Source organism: Tamandua tetradactyla, chromosome 6, assembly GCF_023851605.1.
Source record: "Tamandua tetradactyla isolate mTamTet1 chromosome 6, mTamTet1.pri, whole genome shotgun sequence".
Lineage (NCBI taxonomy): Eukaryota > Metazoa > Chordata > Mammalia > Pilosa > Myrmecophagidae > Tamandua > Tamandua tetradactyla.
Window position 1 is genome coordinate 108296068 of NC_135332.1, and position 25528 is coordinate 108321595.

Consider the following 25528-nt stretch of genomic DNA (forward strand, 5'->3'; position numbering starts at 1 on the left):
GAAGATAAAAAATTGAAGACTTAACTATTCACCTGGAGGAACTAGAGAAAGAACAATAAAATGAACCCTAATGCATATAGAAGAGAAATAACAAAGATTAAAGGAGAAATAAATGAATTGGAAAACAAGCAAAAGAAATTGGAAAGAATCAATAAAACCAAAATTTGGTTCTTTGAGAAAACCAATAAAATCAAATGACCCCTGGTTAGGAAGACAAAGAAAAAAAGAGAGAGCTTGCAAATAAACAAAATCAGAAGTGAGAGGGGGTCGTTATCATGGGCCCTAAAGAATAAAAAAGTAATTATGAGGATACTACGAACAACCATATGCCAACAAACTAGACAACTTAGATGAAATGGACAAATTCCCAGAAACATATGAACAAGCTACACTGATTCAAGAAGAAATAGATCTCAACAAACTAATCACAAGTAAAGCGATTCAATCAGTTGTCAAAAATCTTCCTACAAAGAGAAGCCCAGGGCCAGATGGCTTCACAGGAGAATTTTACCAAACATTCCAAAAAGAACTAACACCAATCCTGATCAAACTCTTCCAAAAATCTGGGGAAAAAGGAACTCTACCTAACTTATTTTATAAAACTAACATCACTCTAATACCAAAACCAGATAAAGATGTTACAAGAAAGGAAAATTACAGAGCAATCTCTCTAATAAATATTGATGTAGAAATTCTCAATAAATACTAGCAAATAGAATCCAATAACACATTAGAAGAATTATACACCATGACCAAGTGGGATTTATACCAGGTATGTAAGGGTGATCAAGACAAGAAAATCAATCAATGTAATGCAACTCATTAACAAATCAAAAGGAAAAAAATCACATGATCTTCTCGATTGATGCTGAAAAAGCATTAGACAAAATTCAGCATCCTGGGTGGTGTGACAGCCCATCTGAGGCAGAATTCTTGCCTGTCATACCAAAGACCTGGGTTTGATTCCTGGTGCCTGCCCATGCAAAAAAAAAAAAAAAAAAATCATCCTTTTCTGATGAAAACATTTCAAAAGGTATGAATCAAAGGAATCTTCCTTAATATGATAAAAGGCATATATGAAAAGCCCGCAGTCAGCACATATTTAATGATGAGGGACTGAAAACCTTCCCTCTAAGATTAGAAACGAGACACTGTCATGAATACTATTCAACATTTTGCTCAAAGTTCTAGCTAGAAAAATCAGGGAAGAAAAAGAAATAAAAGGCCCCCAAATCAGAAAGGATGAAATAAAACTTTCATTATTTGCAGATGACATTGACATGATCCCATACTTGGAAATTCCTGAGAAATCTGCAACAAAGCTACTTGTGCTAATAAACAAATTCGGTAAGGTGGCAGGATAGAAGATTAATGTGCAAAAATTAGTAATATTTCTATACACAAGTAATGACCTAACTGAGGAGACAAGTAAGGAAAAAATTGCATTCAAAATGACCACTAAAAGAATTTAGTACTTAGGAATATACTTAACCAGGGATGTAAAGGACCTGTACACAGAAAAGTACAAAACATTACTAAAAGAAATCACAGAAGACCAAATAGATGGAAAGACATTCCAGGCTCATGTATTGGAGGTTAAATATAGTTAAGATGTCAATTCTACCCAAATTGATCTACAGATTTAATGCAATACCAATAAAAATTCCAGCAACCAACTTTGAAGGCTTGGAAAAGATAGTTATCAAATTTATTTGGAAGGGAAAGAGACCTCAAATACCTAAAGATATTCTAAAACAGAAAAACAAAATGGGAGGATTAACAGTTCCTGATTTTTAAGCTTATTGTAAAGCCACAGTGGTCAAAACAGCATGATATTGTCACAATGATAGACACATTGATCAATGGAATCGAATTGAGAGTACAGAAACAGATCACTAAATCTATGGTCAATTGAACTTTGACAAAACCTTCAAATCCACTGAACTGGGACAGAATAGTTTTTTCAATAAGTTGGTCTGGGAGAACTGGATATCAATAGCCAAAAGAATGAAAAGGGAACCCCTACCTTACACTTTATACAAAAGTTAACTCAAACTGGTCAAAGATCTAAATTTAAAGAGCTAGAACCATAAAACTGCTAGAAGAAAATATCAGGAAATATCCTCATGACCTAATAATAGGAAGTAGCTTCTTAAACTTTACACCCAAACTACAAGCAATGAAAGAAAAAATAGATAAATGTGAACTCCTCAAGATCCAATCAATGCTTCTGTGCCTCAAAGGGCTTTGTCAGAAAGGTGAAGAGGCTGCCAACTCAGTAGGAGAAAATATTTGGAAACCACATATCAGACAAGGGTTTGATATCCAATATATTTAAAGAAATCATACAACTCAACAACAGAAGAACAAACAACCCAATGCTAAAATGGACAAAAGATGTGAATAGATATTTTTCTCAAGAGTAAATAGAAATGGCTGGAAAACACATGAAGAGATGATCATCTTCATTAGGTTTAAAGGATATATCTTATAGGTGTGAGATAACATCACATTCCTATAAGAATGGCTACTATTAAATAAACAGAAAACTACAAATTTTGGAGAGGATGTGGAGAAATTGGAACACATTCACATTGGGAGTGTATAATGGTAAAGCCACTGTGGAAGGCAATTTGGTGGTTCCTCAGATAACTAAATAGTGAGTTGCCCTATGACCTGGCAATACCACTCTACTCACTATATATCCAGCAGAGTTGAAAGCAATGACACAAACAGACATTTGCAAACTGATGTTCATAGTGGCATTACTCACAATTACCAAAAGATGGAAACAATCCAAGTGCTCATCAGCAGATGATTGGATAAACAAAATGTGATATATACACATGATGAAATATTCTGTAGCAGTAAGAAAAATAAGGTCCTGAAGTATATGAAAACATGGCTAAACCTTGAGGACATAATGTTGAAATAAGTCAGACACAAAAGGATAGATACAGTATGATTTCACTAATATGATCCCTTGGTAGAAGTAAACTCAGAGCCTTTTAATGCAAAATATAGGGGACTTAGAGATACACAGAAGCTACAAATAGGTGAACAGTTACCTAATGAGGTCGAACTTAAATGTATGGGAATGGGTAGAAGTGATGGTAGTTTATTAGTGGGTTTATAAACAATATTGCCATATTTAAGGTGAATATGATTGAAAGAGGTTGAATAGAGCCATGTTTCTCACCGAGTAATGCAATAAATACAAATAAGTTTTTACGTGAACCACTTCAGAGATATGAATCTTATACTAAGAGTCAATAATAGAGGGGTATGGGGAGAAACTATATTTAACAGGAAGATATCACCAGTTCCACAGCAATACTAGGGGCAAATAATTAGGGGAGAGGAGGAACAAGAGTTAAAGGAAATTTTAAAAATTTTCTCTTTGGTAAGAACTTGTTTAACTTTTACTTTTGTCTTTGCAGCAATGAAAAGTGTCTAAAATTGAGAGTGATAATGATTGTATAACTAAATAGGATACTGTGAGGCATGAATTGTTTATTTTGGACTTTATTCCTGGTGACCAATGGCTAGAGGTGGTCACCTCTCAGTTAATGACTGAGAAGCAGAAAGGCGAACTGCGGTGTATACATATGATGGAATATTGTGCAGCTATAGAAAGGAACAAATTCATGAGGCAGGCAATGAAGTGAACGAAACTTGAGGACATTATGTCATGCAAATAAGCCAGAAACAAAAGAAAAAATATTGTATGGTCTCTTTTAAAGAATATTAATAAAGTTGGGGTCTAGATTGTATACTCTTATAGCAGTCATATATATTCCTGAGCTTTAAGTGCTATTTCTAGATTCTGAGATTCTGTGCTATATGTGTATAACCTGGCATTTCCCTGGAACTTTGGGTATCTGTGTGACTCCTAAGACTCAGATTTGGGGTTCTGCAACTCTGAAAGTAAGCATTGCTACATACAGCAACTATTAAAGAAACAGAACAAGAGATCAGGCGTCACTTAAAGATAAGAATGAAACTAAGGGAAATCAGAACACAGGATCAAGAATGATAGTGTCTGTATTTTAGAGTTTCACCTACAGTTTGAGACCAAAGGAAAGAGGTTTATTTGTCCAAAAGCTAAATGTTTTGTAACACATAATCTAACTCAATCTGTCTGGATAGTTCATTTAAACAATCCAAACACATGGAGCCCAGAAAGGGAATGAGGACTTGTAATTCTGGATAGTTTAATGTAATACCCAGATACATTCCAGAGTATGTTGGGCAGATAACTAAAAAGTATTGGCAAAGTTCCTTGTGGGACTGTGGGAAAAATATGGAACTCTTAAACTTTACCACTAGGGAAACACCTGATTCTATCTCAAACATTAGGGGTTCCCAAATCAACAAGCCAAATCCTTGATTTTGAGACTTGTTCTTGTGAAGCTTATTTCTGTAGAGGAGAAGCTAGCCTACCTATAGTTATGCCTAAGAATTACTTCCAGAGGACTTCTTTTGTTGCTCAGATGTGGCCTCTCTCTCTCTAAGCCCAACTCTACAAGTAAAATTATTACCCTTCCCCCTATGTGGGACATGACATCCAAGGGTGTGAGTCTCCCTGGCAATGTGGGACATGACTTCCAGGGATGAGACTGGTCTTGGCTTTGTGGGATGCTATAAAATATTGCTAATTGCCAAGGTTTGCAAAACTCCAACGAACATCATTTATGTTAATCATAAAGAACACTCAGGGCTCTATCTAAGATCCTACAAAGTTTCCTGAACTGTTTACTTTTCAGAAACCTAAAACCTCCAGATGTTTCCTAGGCCAGATAAGTCCTGAAACCCAGAGGTACCAGTCTCTCCAAGAACATCAACTGATTCCATCCCCCATCCCATATTGTTGATACCCCTTTTCAACAAGAAAAAAGTTAGAATGGGCATTACCCAAATATCCTTAAAGATTTGGGGAAAGACCAAAGGAAGAGTTATGATAGAGAATAAAAGATTTAACAAATAAGTATGACTGCTGAGTCATTACATCGATATTTCTTTTAGTCTCCAGTGTCTTAGAGCAGCTAGAAGAAAAAGCCTGAAATTGTGGAACTGTAACCCATACCAAATTTTGAAATATGTTCTATAACTCCTTGTTAAAATGTACTTTGAGCTAGGTTTCAAGACTTATCTGGACTAGGGACCCATCTGGAGGTTGTAGGTTTCCGGAAAGTTGCTCTAATGCAGAGAACCTTTGTGGAATCTTATATATTGCCCTAGGTGTTCTTTAGGATTGGCTGGAATAGTCCTGGTTGGGGGTTGGTAGATTAAGATAGGTAGCAAGTTCTAACTGAAGCTTGCATAAGAGCAACCTCCAGAGCAGCCTTTCAATTCTATTTGAACTCTCTCTGCCACTGATACTTTATTAATTACACTTCTTTTCCCCCTTTTGGTCAGGATGAAATTGTTGATTCCATGGTGCCAGGTCAGGATTCATACCTAGAAGTCGTCTCCCACATTGCCAGGGAGACTTTCATCACTGGATGTCATGTCCCATGTAGCAGGGAGGGCAATGATTTCATTTGCAGAGTTGGGCTTAGAGAGACGGAGGCCTCATCTGAGCAACAAGAGAGGTCCTTCAGAAGTAAGTCCTAGGCATGCCAATAGGTAGTTTAAGCTTCTCCACTACCTACATAAGCTTCACAGCCTCTCCAGAACATCAGATAGTTTCATCTCCTTATCACATATTAGTGACAGACCCTTCCAATATGAAAAATTTAGAAACACCATAACCCAAACACCCCTACAGAGAGGGATGAAAAAATCAAAGGTGATGGTGGAGTTATGCTGAGAAGATAGGATTTAACAAATGAATATGAATACTGAATCATTAAATTGATATCTCATTTTGTCTTCAGTATCTTAAAGCAGCTACAAGTAAAAACATAAAATTGTGAAATTGAAGCCCATGTCAAACTCTGAAATATGTTCTGCAACTAATTGTGGTGCTGTGCTGGTTTGAAAGGAAGTATGCCCCCTAAGAAAAGCCATGTTTTGATATAAATCCCATTTCTTAAAGGTAGAATACTCCCTATTTAATATTGAATATTTGAAACTGTAATGAGATCATCTCCCTAGGTGATGTGATTTAGTCAAGAATGGTTGTTTAACTGGATTAGGGGATGACATGTCTCCACCCATTTGAGTGGGTCTTGATTGGTTTATTGAAGTCCAATAAAAGAGGAAACATTTTGGAGAGAGAGACTTGGAGAGAGCAGAGAATGCTGCAGCACCATGATGCAGAGTCCACGAGCCAGCAACCTTTGGAGTTGAAGAAGGAAATGCCTCCCGGGGAGCTTCATGAAACCAGAAGCCAGGAGAGTAAGCTAGCAGATGACGCCGTGTCTGCCATGTGCCCTTCCAGCCGACAGAGAAGCCCTGACTGCGTTCGCCATGTGCCTTTCCAGATGAGAGAGAAACCCTGAACTTCATCGGCCTTCTTGAACCAAGGTATCTTTCCCCAGATGCCTTTGATTGGACATTTCTATAGACTTGTTTTAATTGGGACATTTTCTCGGCCTTAGATCTGTAAACTAGCAACTCATTAAATTTCCCCTTTTAAAAGCCATTCCGTTTCTGGTATATTGCATTCCAGCAGCTAGCAAACTAGAACAGGTGCTGTGTTTTGAAATTTATAGATTTTTGTATATATGTTAGTTTTCACACACACACAAAAGGAAAAAAGTCTATTGTGATGATAAAAAATATTTAAGCCCTCTAACCTCCTATATTCCGGAGCAGCTAAAAGGAAAAATATGAAAAGATCATATGGTAGCCCATAACAAACTTGGATCTGTCCTGTAACTACTTGTTGAAGAGTGCTTTGAAAACTATTGATTTTTTATTTATTTGCTTTGAATCTATGTTATACTATATAATTTAAAAAATACTTTGATAATTATTGCTTTTTGTATATATACTATATTTCATAATAAAAAAAATTTCAAGTGAAAACCAAATACTTGCAATCCTCAGGTCTCATGGGAGGAAGAACACTTGTTAAAGTTGGTGTTTCCACCATATCTCATCATATCCCAGGGGTCAAGAGACCACATAGCAGACAATCCTTGTAAGTAGTGCAGTCAGTAACAGCTTCAGCTTGAAGCTGACATTTATCAGCTATCACTCAGGTAAAGGCCTTAGAAAGAGCAGTGTGAATTAGGGCCTTTTACAAAACTATAATGATGAGCATGCTGAGATTGATGTCCAAGAGACTGTAACCTCTATGAAGGCAAACACTTTCTGTACAATCTGAACACTGACTAGCACTTTTTTGGTGCACTCAGTACTTGTTTGCTAAATGAATCAAAGGGAGAAAATGTAAAGTATTTGAAAATTGTACCCAGAGGAGGAAACCTGCAAAATAAAATTAATTCAGGGGAAAGAGAGAGAGAGAGAGAGAGAGAGAGAGAGAGAGAGAGAGAGAGAGAGAGAGAGAGAGAGAGAGAGAATGGTTGGATCTGTTTTTATTTATCCTGCCTGACAATCTCTACACTTTGATTAGATTGTTTAATTTATTCACATTTTATATTATAGTTGATACCATTGAATTTATGTCTGTCATTTTTTGTTTTTCATATGTCTCATCTTTTTTTCTTCCTTCAATTCCTCCTGTATGTACTTTAAAAAACTAAGTGAATACTTTCTAGTACAGCATTTCAATTCCTTCAATATTTTTAAACTATGTTTTTAGTTATTTTCTTCATGAGTGTTTAGGATTTAAAATATATATCTACTTCAGATTTATACTAACTTACCTTCAGTAAGTTTTATCATGTATAGCTCTATTCCTTATTCCTTTTTAATGTAATTATTGTCATGCATATCACATATATATCTATTGCAAATCCAACAATACATTATTATACTTATTACTTGGTATAGTGTCTTATCTTTAGGATAAGTACGTAATCCCACTATCTTTTGGTCCTTATTGTTTCTGATGAGATGTCAATTATTAAACTTATGGGGATTCCCTTTATGTGATGAGTCATTTTTCTCTTGTTGCTTTCAATATTTTCTCTTTGTCTTTGGCATTCAACATTTGACTGTGATGTATCTTTGTATGGAAGTCTTTGCATTTATTCTATTTAGAGTTTATCAGGCTTCTTGGATGTATAGACTGCTGTATTTAAAAAATCAAATTTAGGGTGGGTCACAGTGGCTCAGTGGTAGAGTTCCACCTGCCATGCTGGAGACCTGGGTTCATTTCCTGGTGCCTGCCCATGCAAAGAAAAAAAGAAAGAAAGAAAAGATAAAAAAATATATAGCAAATTTAGAAGATGTGAACTATTATTCTTTGAATGTATTTTCTATTTAGTGCTCTCTTTCCACTTCTGATTTCTCAGTGCATATGTTGGTACATATAATAGTATTCACATTTCTCTGAGGCTCTTTTCATTTTTCCGTCAATTTTCTTCCATCTTTCCCCTGCTCTGTTCTTCAGATTGCATAATCTGTATTGATCTATCTTCAAGATCACAGATTCTTTCTTTACCCAGCTCAAGAATGCACTATTGAGCCTCTCTAGTGCATTTTTCATTTCAGTTATTGTACTTTTCAATTCCATATTTACCAATTATTTCCTTTGAACATAATTTTTTGTTTCTTTATTATTATTGTCTATTTCATGTGATAGTGTCATCATATTTTCCTTTAATTCTTTAATCATGTTTTCCTTTAGTTCTTTGAAAATATTTATGGTAGCTTCATTAAAGTCTCTTTCTGCTGAGTTCTACATTGAGCCTCCTCCAAGGCAGCTTTCGTTGCCAGCTTTTTTTGTCTTCTGTATAGTTCACACTTTCCTGTTTGCACATCTCATAACTTTTGTTGAAAACGAGCCATTTTAGATAATATATTGTAGCAACTCTAGACACTCATCCTTCCCATTTGGGGGTTGTTTTTTATGTTTATTTGCTTAGTGATTTTGCTGGATTGCTTCAGTGAAGTTTATTTTCCCTATCATGTGTAGCCTCTAAGAGACAGCTCCTCAGAGGCTGTCTCTTCCCTTGATCTCCTTGTTAAGCTTCTGGCTAAACTGCTTCTTTTGGTATCACACCCAGCTACTAGCCTCTATAATTGCTAGCTGATTGAACTACTGTTTTTAACAATGACCTAGGGCATAAATACCTCACAGTATTATTCAATGAAAAGCCCCTTTGCAGAGGTAGTCATTTGGGCTCTGACCAGAGAAGAGCTCTTTTTCCATTTTAAAATTATATTGTCTTCTTATTTGACTACAAAGTTATCTTGACTGGAAAGTCTTTATTATTTTTCTAATACCTCAATTTTCCCAGTTAGATCATTCACACTATTTTCTTCAAAGTAAATTGATTCCCTGTTTCCTCTTCAGGAGTCTTAGCTTCTTCCAAAAATAAATTCATCCGCTGAAACTCTTGGTTGTCCCAAGTTGTGAGTCTGCATGTGCTCATTAAATATGGTGCATTGATTTTGCCAATGAAATTTTTTGCTGGAAGACCCTTGCTGTTTATTAGTTTTATGAGTTACAAGATTGGATAGTAGTATACAGCTTTCAGGAAGAGACCTAAACCAATTTCAACTTTAATTTATTTTCTGACCATATGGCAAGCTAATGAACCAGGTAGTTAATTTCAAGCCACAGATAAAGCAACTTGAAGTGAGCTAACAATTTAAAAGGACCATGGCTAATGTTAATGTCAAATGGAAAATATTATTGCTGGCCCAACTTCAAATTTGATCCAAATTATTCTGACCCATATTTGATTTAGAAGTCTCTCTACTTGGCTGCCCAAGGTCTAGTCCATAATTAAATTTAATAACTTTTGCTCATAGCTTCTAACTTTAAAGATTTAGTAAAGAAACAAATTAACAGAATTATATCTTGCCATAACTCTTATTCATTAAAATGTAATTTCTAATAAATTTTAAAAATTATATTGTGGTACAACTAAAAAAGAGGAAAGAGTGATATGCCAAAATGTGAACAGGTGTTAAGTAGTTTATTGGTAAATCTGAAAAGTAATATCAATTACAATTAATCTTTCATCAATTCCAGTCCTTTATGCATTCATTCAAGCAACATTCATTTAGGACCTATTATATACCAGGTACTATTCTGATCATAAAGCATATAAATCTGAACAAAATGCAGTGAGAAGTTCAGCCAGGTGGGGAGGAAGTATATATAAAGAATGGCAAATAATATAAGCATCCATGTACTAGTAAGATCATATTTTGAAATAGACAGGCAACAGATCTTTTAGTGAATAATGGTCCAAAGAAGATGCTTAAATTAATGTTAGGACCATTAAAACTCAAGGAGATAATGTATCTCAAGATTAACTGTGAGAGTAAATTATTTTTACTTTCTTGGCTATAGATACAGATTGAATGAATTGGAGGGTTGTTGGGGGAAGAATTGAAGGCGTTCCCTATAATTTACTAGTCTATAAACCCTTACCTACATTTATATCCAAAATTCTGATTTCCAATTCCAGCATAATCCCTCTAGAATAAAGTATAAAAGAGCTACTTCAATGATTGCTTTTATCATTCCTAGCCTGAAGGGACTGGGGGAAAAATCCACCAGAAGAGTATGGGAAAGTATTAGTTTCCTGTTGCTACTGTAACAAGTTAACAGAAACTCAGTGGCTTAAAACAAAGTAAATTCGTTATCTTACAGTTATGGAGGTCAAAAGAAATAAATTCAAGGTATCAGCAAGGCTACATTCCTTTTGGAAGCTCCGGGAGAAAATCTCTGTCCTGGCCTTTTCTACCTTCTAGAGGTTAGTGGCATTCTTTGGCTTGAGGTTGCATCATTTCAAACTCTACTTCCATTATCACTGGGCCATTTCCTCTCTAATCTTAACTTTACTGCTTCCTATTATAAGGACTATGTGATTACAGTGGGCCCACCTGAGTAATTCATGTATTCTCACCATCTCAAGATCCTTAATTTAATCACTGGCAAAGACCTTTGGGGCCATATAAGGTAATATATTCATAAGTTCTGGGCATTTAGATATGGACAACTTTGAGGGGACATTATTTACTCTACCAGTTGAATCAATAAAAACTCTTCTTCCATTCCCAAATGCTGAATAAATCAGTGGGGAGTAGGGTAAGAAGAGCCACCGATAGCTTCCAATAGTGTCTCAGTTCATGCTTTGTACCCCAGTTCATTTTTCTGACAATGCATACTGCTCATGAACTTTTCTGTGTCAATACCCAGAATGTTCATTCCCTGTTCTCAACTTCTATTGCTTACCTTATCTTGTTCAGCCTAGTATGGCTAGGTACCCCTTTTAAGGCAGGGAACCTGTCTTTTCACTATTCGCAGTCTTGTCATCATGTGCTAGAGTGTCTTATACACACTATGCTCTTAAGAATTTATTAAATAACAGTCGACTTAGTCTGAAAGTCTTATCACCTAGTTAGTCTTTACTTAATGGTGAAGACTAGCACATTCCTCACAGTGGCAGTATATCAAAATGGTTAAGAATGTGGACTTTGAGGTCATACTAATTCATGGCACATCCATACCGCCTATTAGTGTGGTCCTTTAGCAAGTTAATTCATCTCTCAATAGCCATTTTTTTACATGAATAAATTGGGGATAATAATAGCATAAGGGTCTATAGTGAGGATTAAAAATGTAAAAGCACTTGTAAAGGTGCCAATACACAGTGCTCAAGACTTGTTAACTATTAATATTACTATTAGTATTCAAAGGTACAGCCACATTGATGCTAGACTGACCCCAGAAGTCATTATGAAAAAGATCCCAGTGAACCAAATGGACAAGTATATCAAAAAGCATGAGTCAATCCATCCTAGAGTCATATAATTGATTCATAATAGAGACAGGGTTTCTGGAGCCCTAATTACCATTTATTTAACAGCAATAAGTAAGAACTACTTTTGGATGTGATGTAATAGTGAGTAAATTCACTCCCTGCAATCAGTCTGCTCAGCTCTGTGAAATGGATGATCTTGTCATTGTACATGGGTACCATTTCATGTTATGTATTTGTCTAGGTGGTACTCTGCAATGTGAAATCTTTGTAAATATAAAAAATACAATGTAGGGGGTGCGAGGGTAGTTCGGGGTAGAATTCTTGCCTGCCATGCGAGAGACCCAGGTTTAATTCCTGGCCCAAGAACTACACAGACAAACAAAACAAACAAAAATTCAACAAATCATGCTGCAATAAGAATGAAACGTGACCCTGCCATATAGCATACAAAAAAAAAAAAAAATACAATGTAGTACAAAACCCAACCAAACCTCCCTTAGATAATGATATATGTTTTTCAACCAAGCACCAGAGCTAGTTAATGCCACAAGGGTTGTTAACAGTTGGTTTGAAAGACTAGGGTAAAAACTTCTCTCCCAAGTGATAACACAATTGTCACTCAGATTCTGTGTCTTGCTTTGTTTTAAAACCCTGAAGCATATGGCATTTGTATCCCAGACCTCAGGGTATTTGTTTCCAAGCTTAGATCAACAGTCCCTTTCTGCTTTTTGAAATGGTCTACTTTCTCGTTAGGAAGAAATACACATAGAGAAAATGATAAAATTCCCTATGAAGCAATAACAATTATAAACAAGTTCAAAATAAACATACGATTTTTAGAAAGATCAGCTAGAAAACAACTTCCATTGTAGCAAAATCATATAAACACCCATGTTCTTTTACTATGTGATGCTCAGTCACCATGGGTACCACGCTTGGCTCTCATTTTTGGAAGAGCTGTTATGGAAGTCTTAACCTAATAATCAAGGTAATGAAGTTGACTGCTCCTTTCTATCTAAATTAGCATGGTTGCAAAAGGAAAACATTTGTTTTAGAAAATATATAATTAATAGTGGTTTTGCATTAGTTATCATTTACTAAGCACCTACTACATGCCACACACTATGAACGGTGTTTTACATGCGTTTTCTCAATGAATTTTCACTTATAAAGCAAGTCATTTTTCATCATTGAAAGATGAGAAAAGCGAGGCTTAGAAGCTCCCAGCTCTTAAATTCAACAACCAGGATTTATTTTGACTTTATCTAACTTCAACGTCTTTGCCCATTCTCCTGCACTGTGATTTCTGCTTAATTTACTATTTGCCATTTATTTATATTAAAAAAATTTTAAACCTCTCATACATCAGAGCTACTTTACTATTCTATTAGCTTTCCATTTGGTCCATTTTATCCTTTCTGATGTTATCTTAATTCTCCTCTTAGCTCCTCTTACAGAGTGAAATGACATCTGTTTTGTTTTTCCCTTTCAGACAAATAAGAATAACAAGATCTTGGTTGTACTTCCGTTCACCTTTTACCCCCATTGCTTCATGTGATCAGTCTGTCCTTGTGCCATCTTGTTCCTGTGATGTTTCCAACCCCAATTTATACCCCATGTCTTTGTATAAAACACCTGCTTTCAGCCATTTTTGTTTTCATTTCCTCAGTTTGGTTAAATAGCCTAAGGGCAAACTGTTCAAGCCTGAAGTTCATAATTATTCTCTGCTAATCCTTCAATGTATCAGGAAAGAGAAGGACAGGAAAATCATTATTATGTATATCGAATGCTCTGTTCTTGTTCTTATGACCTTTGTATACACACACAGAAAAAGGCATTTGATTTCAATTCAGCACTGTGCCTTGGCCATCATACGTGGGCCACAGCAATTTATGAGGCTGGCATAACGCCCAGGGAAGTAACGGTGCCTACCCAAGCCCTTGATGACCTCAAGTTTCATAAGAAGTGCCACTTTCTCCAAGAAGCCTTCCCTAACTTTCAAAATTTCCTTCCAAATGTCTACCACATGTATGATCTCTAATACTCAATTTTTTTTTTTTTGGCTTTTAAAAAGGGGAATTTAAGACATTGCTAGTTTACAGTTCTAAGGCCAAGAAAGTGTCCCAATCAAAACAATTATAGAAGTGTTCAATCCAAGGCGTCCAGGGAAAGATACTTTGGTTCAAGAAGGCCATTGATGTTCAATGTTTCTCTCTCAGCTGGAAAGGCACATGGTGAACATGGCGGCATTTGCTGGCTTTCTCATGGCTCTTCAAAAAGGGACTCCCTCCAAAATTCTAACACTCAATTTAACACTAACTTAATGTTTCGCACAGATTTTTTTTTTTTTTCGTTTCTTTAAGTACATAGTGGTTCCTTCAGAATATATTGGAGTTCCTTTTATCTCCCTGGCTTCCTTTTTTATGGGTTAAATTTTAAGTAGGTGGATATAAATAAAGTTGATATAAATAAAGCTTCCGGTTAGTATCTTTGCCATCTAAAATGCATTATCTTTGAACTTGTCTTTGAGTAAAATCTAGAATTATTACTACATAGTTTATTGTTGCTAGCATTAAGCTCATGTATTATTCCTACAAGAAAACCATACATACTGAAGTCTATTATCTCAAAACATTCAAAATAGCATAACTAGGTAGAGAGTAGGGTTAAAGTTTGTCATTTTTTCATAATTCCTTTTATGCTTAGATATGTGAGAGATTGAAGAAAAGATTCCATCTTTCAAGGTTATCTTTCCCATTGCATGCAACATTATTTTTAAAGGAAATAAAAAGGAGGAAAACTAAGATGGTAACAGGACTGCTTATATTATTATTCAAAATTTATACATTTCACAATAACATATTTGTTGGGCAAAAACATCAGGGAATCTTAAACTTACAAGTTGACTACAATTCTCCAAAGTTATTTGAATAATAAATTTACAGATTTTGGCCTTTGTATTGTATGCTTGCAAATCAGATGAATCAAACATTTGATTTTTTTTCTTTAGTGGTAAAGATGGCTTTGTAGCAAAATACACGTGAAATAAGAAAATAAAAAGAAATAAAGCCTGATAATATATTTTTAATTCTTATTTATCAATTTGCAAATTAATCTAGAAGGCTAAATAATACAAATAAACCAACAGTAAATTTGTATTGCCAATTGTAAATTTCACCTTTAAAATAAATAAAAATAATCAACGTAAGAAAATAAAAAAATTAACCTGAGAGAAATTGGAAGAAGGATATCCATTCTCCAGGACATTCCTGAGGGATTATGCAAGTCCGTGCCACACTCTTTTTCTAATAGCCAACGAAAGTCTGAATTTATAAAATGCACCTTAGAATTTTTAGTTATTGTGACATCACAAGGGACTTTAGTATTAGTCTATACATTACATATAAATATGCTTGTTTATTAGTTACCTAGTGCCACATCCTTGCTGCTTGAAAATAAAATCCCAAGCCTGATGCTGTATACCAATAACCTTAAATTGCTCTCAAGTCTGTGAGGTTCAGCTGCTCTGCGCTGTGAGCTGGGTGGGCAGATCCTTCTGTCATGGGATGAGGGCTCGGTAGGTGCATCTGCTGATCTAAACTGGGGTCCCTGTGGGCTAAGCCCTGATAGGCTCAGCTGGTTCTACTGAGATGTCTTAGCTCTACTTCATGTGTCTTTCCTCCTCTTGGAGGATAGGTCAACAATGTTCCATCTCTGTAAGAGCAGAGAGCAAATCCAATTACTCAAACACTTTTCAAGTCTCTGCTTACATCACATTGGGCCAGCATTCCACTGGTCAAAGTAGACATCACAGGCAGAACCCGTATTCAGAATGGGAGGGCACCATTAAGTTACACAAAGAGAACATGGACACAAATACAGGAGAGGGAGGTGAAATGGCACCAATTTTGCAATCAACCAAATGATACAATATAGTCATTTATAACAATAAAACATAAAACAATTAGTCACATTATTGATGAATATAAATAAGATACCGAAATATAAACCAAAAAGAACACAAAAACTAAGGTTTGCAAATTTACTCTCTTTTCTTATTTAATGGCTAATAGCTTTATTTTAACTATTCCCCCCCTTCTTACAGAACCACAGACATTTTGTTTTAAGTAAAACACAAATTTTATCAGTAATTTGTATGCCTATGGCTTTATACTTAATACTCCATTAACAAATTTTTCTCTTCATAGAAAAAACTTCTTAGAATCAGAAAAAAGATATTTTTCAGAAATGTATTTGTACTTTTGGATCTAACAAATGTCCATGTATCACTTGTAGACAGTATATAGTTGAATCATGTTTTTTTAGTCTGTTCTGACAATCTCTGTCTTTTTTTTTATTCCATTCTTTGTATATAATCAATAACTCCCAATATCATCACATAGTTGTATATTCATCACCATGATCATTTCTTAGAACATTTGCACCAATTCAGAAAAACAAATAAAAAGAAAAGAGAAAAAAACTCATTCATACCATACCCCTTACCCCTCCCTCTCATTAACTGCTAGTATTTCCATCTACCTAATATATTTTAGCCTTTGTTTTCCTATTTTTTCTATACCCCTTGCCACTCCCTTTCATTGATCACTAGTATTTCAATCTACTAAATTTATTTTAACATTTGTTCCCTCTATTATTTATTTATTTTTAATCCCCATGTTTTACTTATCTGTTCATACCATAGATAAAAGGAGCATCAGACACAAGGTTTTCACAATCACACAGTCACATTGCGAAAGCTGTATCATTATACAATCATCTTCAAGCAACATGGCTACTGGAACACAGCTCTATGTTTTCAGGCACTTCCCTCCAGCCTCTCCAATATACCGTAACTAAAAAAGTGATAACTATATGATGCATAAGAATAATCTCCAGGATAACCTCTCGACTCTGTTTGAAATCTCTCAGCCATTGACACTTTATTTTGTCTCATTTCTCTCTTCCCCCTTTTGGTCTGGAAGGTTTTCTCAATCCCTTGATGCTGAGTCCCAGCTCATTCTAGAATTTCTGTCCCACATTGCCAGGAAGGTCCACACCCCTGAGAGTCATGTCCCATGTAGAGAGGGTGAGGGTGGTGAGTTTGCTTGTCATGCTGGCTGAATCTCTGCCTTTTGATTGGATTGTTTAATCCATTCACAACGGATGTGATTGATGGAGTCCTCTCAACTTGCTTATTCTTACCATGGAATCACTGCCTCATGACTGGGGGCAAGGGCGATTGTGACTTCAATACTTTCATCATCCTGTTTGAGAGAGATCCTTGTTCTCCAACCAAGGGCTGGATGAAAGAAGGGAAACACATCTCTTGATTACACTCGCTTGGGACCCAGCCTGCATATAAGTTAGCTGGAAATAATATACAAAATACTCAAGTATTGCTCCTCCTAAGAAGAAAGCCTTCTGGCTGGCACGGAAAAAAAGGAGCCTAGCATTTTGGCTGCAGCATTCTGCAGTGGAGTCACTGCCTCATTCAATAGGAGGGACTGAGCAGTCTTCATTGAAATACCACAGACCCTTCCTTTTCTTACTGGATTTTAATAGGTTTTCTGAATATATATATATCTTCATTTCTTGTCCTCCCTTAAGAGCATTTCAAGAGGCTTTAAATGGTTGTTTTTATACAATTTCCACTATTTTCACTGGGGAGCAGGTCAGTGTTACTCCACGTGTTGAAGTCAAATTCTTATTTGTCATATTGTATCGCTTACTTCCAGCTTTTCCAAGTAGTTCTTTGTTACAGTTTCCAGGTCTTTCCCCACACATATGTTTCATATTTTCCACTAGGACTTTCAGAACTTTTATAGCAGTTAATTTAATACTCTTGTATGATCATTCCAACATCAGGGACCTCAACTGGTTCGTCTATTGATTATTTCCTCTCTTCCATGGATCACATTTTCTTGTTTCATTGTTAATCTTGTCATTGTTTTAAAAAGTATGCAGGCTATTTTATATAAAAGAACAATATAGACTTGAAGTAAATAATATATGCCTCCAGAAAAAGGTACACACTGTCTTCTGTCAGCCGCTATGTTGGGGGTGGGTAGCCTTTCTGAGGCAATCTGTAGTTGAGCAAGGCTTAGGTTTCATTGCAATCTCCATTTGACGAATTTCACCACTATTTTCAAATATTTTGAGGACAGAGTCAGGACTTTGTCTTTTGAACTCTGAACATATCTTTGTGCTTTGTAGTTGAGCCACCAACTTTCTTATTTAGTGAAGATTTCTCTATTATTTACAGCTCCTCTGCAACTTTATTTGATGGCTAGAAAATCTCTTTAACTTTCCAGTCCTTCTCCAGCTTTCTGTGCTTCAAGAAATATCTCTATGCCTTAGTGCCCTGACACAGCTTTTATAAGGCAACCGCCTTACACCTTTGGAGAAGTCAAGGGAGAGTTTCTCTGTGGTCATGTGCTCTGTTCTCAACTTTTCATAGCTTAAGTCCCAGCATACCTTGTATGGATATAGCTCTCCTGTCCTGTCCCCAGCCTTTGGCATATTACATTGAGTTCTCAGTCCTTACTGGGACTATGGGAAATGTTTGGCTGATGGTTCAGACTTATTCTATGACTAGAATTCTGAAATGTTTTTCCACCCACACATAGCTATTAAAAGTTCATTAAAAGTCTAGCTCTTTTCTCTTTATTCCCATATATGGCAGAGTCTTCTTTCTCTTGCCATTCTGCCAGAGATGAGAACAATAGTGGGTCTTTTTTCTTTTATGAAGGGATCATTCAGTTCTGGTATCTAGGTCATTTAGGCTTATTTGCATTTTCATCTCTTTTATGGATTTAAAAAACCTGTTATTTGTGGTGTTGCAATTTATTTTAGTTGTCATTGTGAATGCGATTGTTTCTTGAAATTTTCTGCCTAAATGGGGGTTGAAGTCCTGTTATACATTTTTGTTTACACAGACAAGTATATGTCACATGAAGTCCAGTCATTTCTTTAATTTATGATGCTAAGTACTTCTCCACACCGTCACCAAAACTATTTTAACACATTTTTTGTCTTTCCAACCTGATAAGAGGAAAAGTGCTACCTTTAAAAATTTACATTTATTTAAATAAGAGCTGAACTATTTTCATGTCTTTAAGTCATATGTGTTTCCTTTATTTTTGAATTGAGTTCTTACACTGTCTTGTGTTTGTTAGTTTTAACTCAATAATTTATGGCATTTTAATATATTAAGAATTTGTGTTATATATAAAACTGAATTTATCAAGCCTATTGCTTGCCTTTTTGATTTTATTAATAGTTTAAATGTAGGCATTTTTGTTTTTAATGTATGCATATTTAAGGAAGTTCTCATTTCTAATTTCCAGGTACTGTGTCTGGCTGAGAAGGTCTCCCCATTCCCATTATTTTTTCAAGAAGTTTTAAATTTTAATTTTTATATTTAGAAATTTTATCTATCTGAAATTTATTTTTATGTAATGAGTGAGAAGTTTCCATGATTATTTTTAATGCATTAAGGGTATTATTTAAAGCATTTCAAGATACTAATAAGTACATTTTGCTTATTAATACATCTTGCACCTTTTATATGGAAATCCACCATTCTGCTTCACTAGATTCCTATGATATGCTTGGATATATATGGTTTACTGGTCTCAGTACATATACTTGTACCAATATCAAATTACTAACTTCTGATGAAAATGATGAGGTAGGGAGCTCTAGGACTCACTTGTCCTCCAAAAACAACTAGTAGACAGACAGAAATTGTCTGAAGCAACTGTTCTGGGGCTCTGGAAGTGAGGGGAGCACTGTTTAGCATCTAGGGAAAAGTGGGACAAGGAGGTTGAGAACCTGTGGTAAAGCTGTAACTTGCTTCACAGCAATTGCTGGTTCCCATCCCTCACCCTCAAGATGAGTCACCTGAGGTCTTATCCCTGGTTGGGTGTTGCAGACAGAGAGAAATGTGGAAATCCTCTTCCCCAAGAACAAGGGTGGGCATAGCCGAGTACTGATTGCAACTTTTGATCAAGGAATTTAGATAGCTGCATCCTGACTCTGAGCCAGTATTTAGCCCACCCCTGACAGGGCTGCCACAGCTATTGTTACAACTGTGCTGCCACTGGGGGCAAAGGCAGTGAAGGTTTAAAGACACAGTGCCTCCTTAAGGCTACAAGAAACAGTTTGCTGGAAAGCATCGTCTGCTTGTCAGGCCAGGAAAGTGCAGCTTTCAAGAGCCATCAAAAAGGCTTTTGGTTTTTTCCCTGACCCTCTCCCAAGGGCTCTTTGGAACTGATCTGCACCCTCTCTGGGTCCCTGGCCCTGTTTTGGCTGGAAAATACTGACTTGGGAAAGTCCTCTCTGGATGACATTCACCCCAGAATTAGCCTTTGAGGTAAAAGCAGCTAGAGGCAACAAAATAAATGTAAAAAAATGAACTATAGAGGCAAAGCAAAACAAACAAACAAACAAAAAACCCAGAACAATTCAAGGTTCCTGAAGAAGGAGGTTTACTTTGGGGGATGAAACACGCAAATAATGCAATCTTGAGCGCTGTTCCACATGCCCAGGGCAAGAATCAGATAAAGAAGGGCTGAAAATAATCTGATCAGTTAAACATGGCAATTCTAAAAGTCTAGAATAAGTTGACAAAGTGTCATAGAAGACTCTCAATACCAAGCCAAACATCAGTTTAATGCAGAATAAGAGAGAGAAATTGATCTTCAGAATAAACTCATCAAGATAATCAGATGTTTAGACATCAGCAACAATTAACAAGCCATACTAAGAAGCAAAAAGATATGACCCAGTCAAAGGAGCAGATTAAAACTTCACATGAGACACAGAATTAAGAACAACTAATCAAAGATGCTCAAACAAATCTAAATCAAGTGAAGGAGATGAAGGGAAATAGGACTAAAGAGATAAAGAATTTTGAGAAGTCACAAGGTAGGCATAAAGAAGAAATTGAAAGTATGGAAAGAAACATAACAGAACTTATGAGAGTAAAAGTTACAAAAGAAGAGAAGAAAGACTCAGTGAACCAGAAGATAGGACAATTGACATCTTACAAGCAGAATACATAGAGAGAAGAATGGAAAAAATGTGAGCAGGGTCTCAGGGATTTGCATGACAGCATGGAGACACAAACATAGATGTCATGGGTGTCCCAGAAGGAGAGGAGAAGGGGAAAAGGGCAGAAATAATTTTTGAAGAAATAATGACCAAAAAACTCTCAACACTTATGAAATCCAGACACTTATGAAAGACAATAGTTTACATGTTCAAGAAGCACAATTTATTCCAAACACAATAAATTCTAATAGATCTGCTTTGAGACATATACTAATTGGAATATCAAATATAAAGATAAAGAAAGAATCCTGAAAGCAGAAAGAGAAATGCGATTTATCACATACAAGAGAACTGTAATAAACTAGATTCTGATTTCTTTTCAGAAATAATAGAGGCGAGGGGACAGTGATATGATCTTTTTAGGATTCTGAAAGAAAAGAAAAAACTTCCAGCAAAGAATTTTTTATCGGACAAACCTATCATTCAAAAAACGAGGGGGAGGGTTCAGTGGTAGAATGCTCTCCTTCCATGCGCAAGACCCAGGTTCATTTCCTAGACCACACATCTCCCTCCCATGAAAAAAACTGAGAGTCCCTGGCCCTGTTTTGACTAGGAAATACCATAAGGACTGCCTTTACAGCAATAACATTGAATGTTAATGGATTAACCTCCTAATCAAAAGACAGATTTGTGGAATAGATATGATACAACTATATTCTGTCTACAAGAGATTCAACTTAGAACCAAAAGACACAAATATGTTGAAAGTGAAAAACTGGTAAAAGACATTCCACACAAACAGTAAGCAAAAAGAGCTGGGGTAGCTATTCTAATAATGGACAAAATAGACCTTAAATTCAAAACTGTTGCAAGAGACAAAGAAGGGTACTTAATATTTTAAAAGGGGGCAATATATCAGTCACAAATAACAATGATAAATACTTATGCATCTAACCATGGTGCCACAAAATACATGAGGCAAACACTGGCTAAACTAAGGGAAGAAATAGATGTCCCTACAATAAGAGATTGAGACTTCAGTAAACACCATTCGCATCAATGGATAAAACATCTAGACAGATGATCAATAAGGAAAGAGCAAACTTGAATAATATGACAAATGAACTAGACCTAACAGAAATCTACAGACTTTGCACCTTAACAATTAGGATATTTGTTCTTCTTAAGTGCTCATGTATTCTCCAGAATAGACCACACATTGGATCACAAAACAGCTTTCAATAAATTTTAAAAGTTTGAAATTATACACAGCACTTTCTCTGAACATAATGAAATGAAGCTGGAAATCAATAATAGGCAGACAACTGGAAAATTCACAAATATATGGAGGTGAAACAACACATCTTAAACCACAAGTGGGTCAAAGTAAAAATTGCAAGGAAAACAGTAAATATCTTGAGCTGAATGCAAATGAGAAAACAACATATCAAAAATTATGGAATGCAGCAAAGGCAGGACTGAGAGAAATTGAATGTAGCCCTAAATGCCTACATTAGGAAAGAAGAAAGAGCTCAAATTAAAGACCTAACTACATATCTGAAGGGAATAGAAAAAGAACCGCAAACTAACCCCAAAGCAAGTAGAAGTAAATAAATAAGTATTAGAGCCAAAATAAATTAAATTGAGAATAAAAAAATAGTAGAGAGAATTAGCAAATCCAAAAGCTGGTTCTTTGAAAGGATCAATAAAATAGACCAACCCTTAGCTAGACTGACAAAGGAAAAAAAATAAAGGGCATGCAAATAAAAAAAATCAATCAGTAATGAGAGGGGGGTATATTACTACTGACACTACAGAAATAAAAAGGACCATAATAAGGTGCTATGAACAACTGTATGCCAACCAATTAGACAACCTAGATGAAATGGACAAACTCTACAAAACATATGAACAGCCTACAGTGACTCTAGAAAAGAATGGAGGACCTCAACAGATCAATTACGAGTAAAGGGATTGGATCAGTCATCAAAAACCTCCCCAAAAAGAAAAGCCAAGGACTGGATGGATTCACAAGTGAATTCTACCAGTTATTCTAAAAAGAATAAATACCAATCCCATTCAAATTCTTATAAAAATTTGAGGAGGAGGGGACACTATCTAAGTCATTATATGAAGTCATCACCCTAATACCAAATGTGGTTAAGGTACTACAAGAAAAGAAAATTACAGACCAATTTCTCAAATGAACGTGGATGAAAATATACCCAACAAAATAGTTGCAAATCACATCCAGCAGCACATTAAAAGAATTGTAAACCATGATTATGTGGGCTTTATCCCAGGTATGCCAGGGTGTTCAACACAAGAAAGTCAGTTAATGTAGGACACCACATTAACAAAATGAACTGGAAAAAACACATGAACATCTTGATTGATGCAGAAAAATCATTCACTAAAATATTGTACCCTTTCTTGTTAAAAAAATTTCAAAATATAGGTTTGGAAGGGAACTTCCTCAAGATGATAAAGAGCATGTATGAAAAACCCTCAGCTAACATCATACCCAATGGTGAAAAACTGAAAGCTTTTCCTCTAAGAGCTGGAACAAGAGAAGGATGCTCACTGTCACCACGCTATTCAACATTGTGCTAGAAGTTCTAGCTCGAGCAGTTAGGCAAGAAAAAGAAATAAAAGGCATCCAAATTGGAAATGAAGAAGTAAAACTTGAACCATTTGTGGATAAAATTATCCTATGTATAGAAAGTCCCAAAACACTATAACAAAGCTATTAGAGCTAACGAAAGAGTTCAGAAAGAAACATGATACAAGGTCAACACACAAAATCAGTAGTATTTCTATATAATGAGCAATCTGAGGAGGAAATAAAAAAAAATTGCATTTAAAATAACACCTAAAAGAACCAAATATCTAGGAATAAATTTAATCAAGGGTGTAAATGACTTGTACACAGAAAACTACAAAACATTTCCAAAATAAATCAAAGAAGACCTAAATAAATGGAAGGACATTCTGTGTTCATGGATTGGAAGGCTAAATATCATTACGATGTCAATTCTACACATATTGATTTATAGATTTAATGCCATCCCAATCAAAATTCCAACAGCCTAGTTTGCCCAAATGGAAAAGCCAATTAACAAGTTTTGGGGGAGGGTAATGGGCCCTGAATATATAAAAACATCTTGAAAAAGAAGGAAGTTGGAGAACTCACACTTATTGACTTTATAGTAAATTACAAAGCTACAGTGGTCAAAACAGCTTAGTACTGGTATAAAGACAGACATATTGACCAATGGAATTGAATTGAGAATTTAGAAATAGAACTTCATATCTCTGGCTAATTGATGTTTGGAAAGGCTGCCAAGTCTACTCAACTGGTACAGCGCAAACTCTTCAACAAATGGTGCTGGAAGAACTGGATATCCTTAGGCAAAAGAATGAAAGAGCACCCACTATCTCCTGCCTTATACAAAAATTAACTCAAAATGGACCAAAGACCTAAATATAAGAGCCAGGACCTTAAAACTTCTAGAAGAAAATGTAGGAAAACATCTTCAACATCTTGTGCTAGACAGTGGCTTCTTAGACATTACTCCTAAAGCACACGCACACACAATAGATAAATGGAACCTCTTCAAATTGAAGTTTGTGTTTCAAAGTACTTTGTCAAGGAAGTGAAAAGGTAGCCTACTTAATGAGAGGAAATATTTGGAAACCACATATGCGCTAAGGGGTTAATATACAGAATATATAAAGATTCCTACAGTTCGACAATAAAAAAAGCCAATCCTATTAAAAATGAGCAAAAACTTGAATATACCTTTTTTCAGAGAGGAAATATAAATGACTAAAAATTCATGAAAAGATGCTCAACATCACTAACTACAAGCAAAATGCAAATCAAAACCACAGTAAGATATCATTTCAAATGTACTAGAATGGCTACTGTCAAAAAAAAAAAAAAAAAAGAAAACTACAGGTGTTGGAGAGAATGTGGAGAAACAGAAACACTCATTCACTGCTGATGGAATATAAAATGGTGCAGTTGTTGTGGAAGATGGTTTGGTGGTTCCTTAAGCGATTCTGCTACGAGGTATATACCCAGGAGAACTGAAAGCAGGAAATTGAAGAGACATTTGCACACCAATATTCACAACATTATTATTCACAATTGCCAAAAGATGAAAGTTATCCAAATGTCCGTCAACCAATGAGTGAATAAACAAAATGTGGCATATACATATGATAGAATATTAGTCAGCTATAAGAAGGAATGAAGTCTTGACGCATGCAACAATGTGAATAGCCACAAGGACATTATGTTGAGTGAAATAAGTCAGATTTAAAAGGACAAATATTGTTTGATCTCACCAATGTGAACTAATTATAATAAGCAAACTCATAAATTCAGAATCTAGAATATAAGTCACAAGGGAATAGAATGGGGGTAGAGAATCTGTAACTGCTGCTTACTTTTGAAGATTTATAATTAGGTTGATTGTAAATGTTTGGAAATGGGTAGTGAGGATGGTAGCACATTACTGTGAGTGTATATAAGAGTGCTGAATTATGGATGTGAATGTGGTTGAAGTTTTGGGTCGTGTGTGTCACTAGAGGAAAAGCTAGAGGATAAAAAATGGGACTGTATAACACAGTCAACTTTGTTTTTGTATGATGACTGTGGTTAATAG

The 25528-nt window shown here is 35.6% G+C and overlaps 2 long non-coding RNA genes across 6 annotated transcripts in view; one reads left to right on the top strand and one right to left on the bottom strand.

Annotated features, from left to right (window-relative positions):
- LOC143688677 (uncharacterized) overlaps window positions 1–15569 on the bottom strand; it is a 55896-nt gene extending 40327 nt beyond the window's left edge. For all 3 annotated transcript variants that reach the window (XR_013178220.1, XR_013178219.1, XR_013178218.1), the window contains exon 1: window positions 15227–15569. This is a non-coding gene — a long non-coding RNA (uncharacterized LOC143688677). The remainder of the gene's footprint in view (window positions 1–15226) is intronic.
- Window positions 13535–25528, top strand: part of LOC143688676 (uncharacterized) — a 39826-nt gene continuing 27832 nt past the window's right edge. The window contains exon 1 of one of the 3 annotated variants that reach the window (XR_013178215.1): window positions 13535–15375. This is a non-coding gene — a long non-coding RNA (uncharacterized LOC143688676). The remainder of the gene's footprint in view (window positions 15376–25528) is intronic. The other 2 variants (XR_013178217.1, XR_013178216.1) reach the window with 2 other exon arrangements.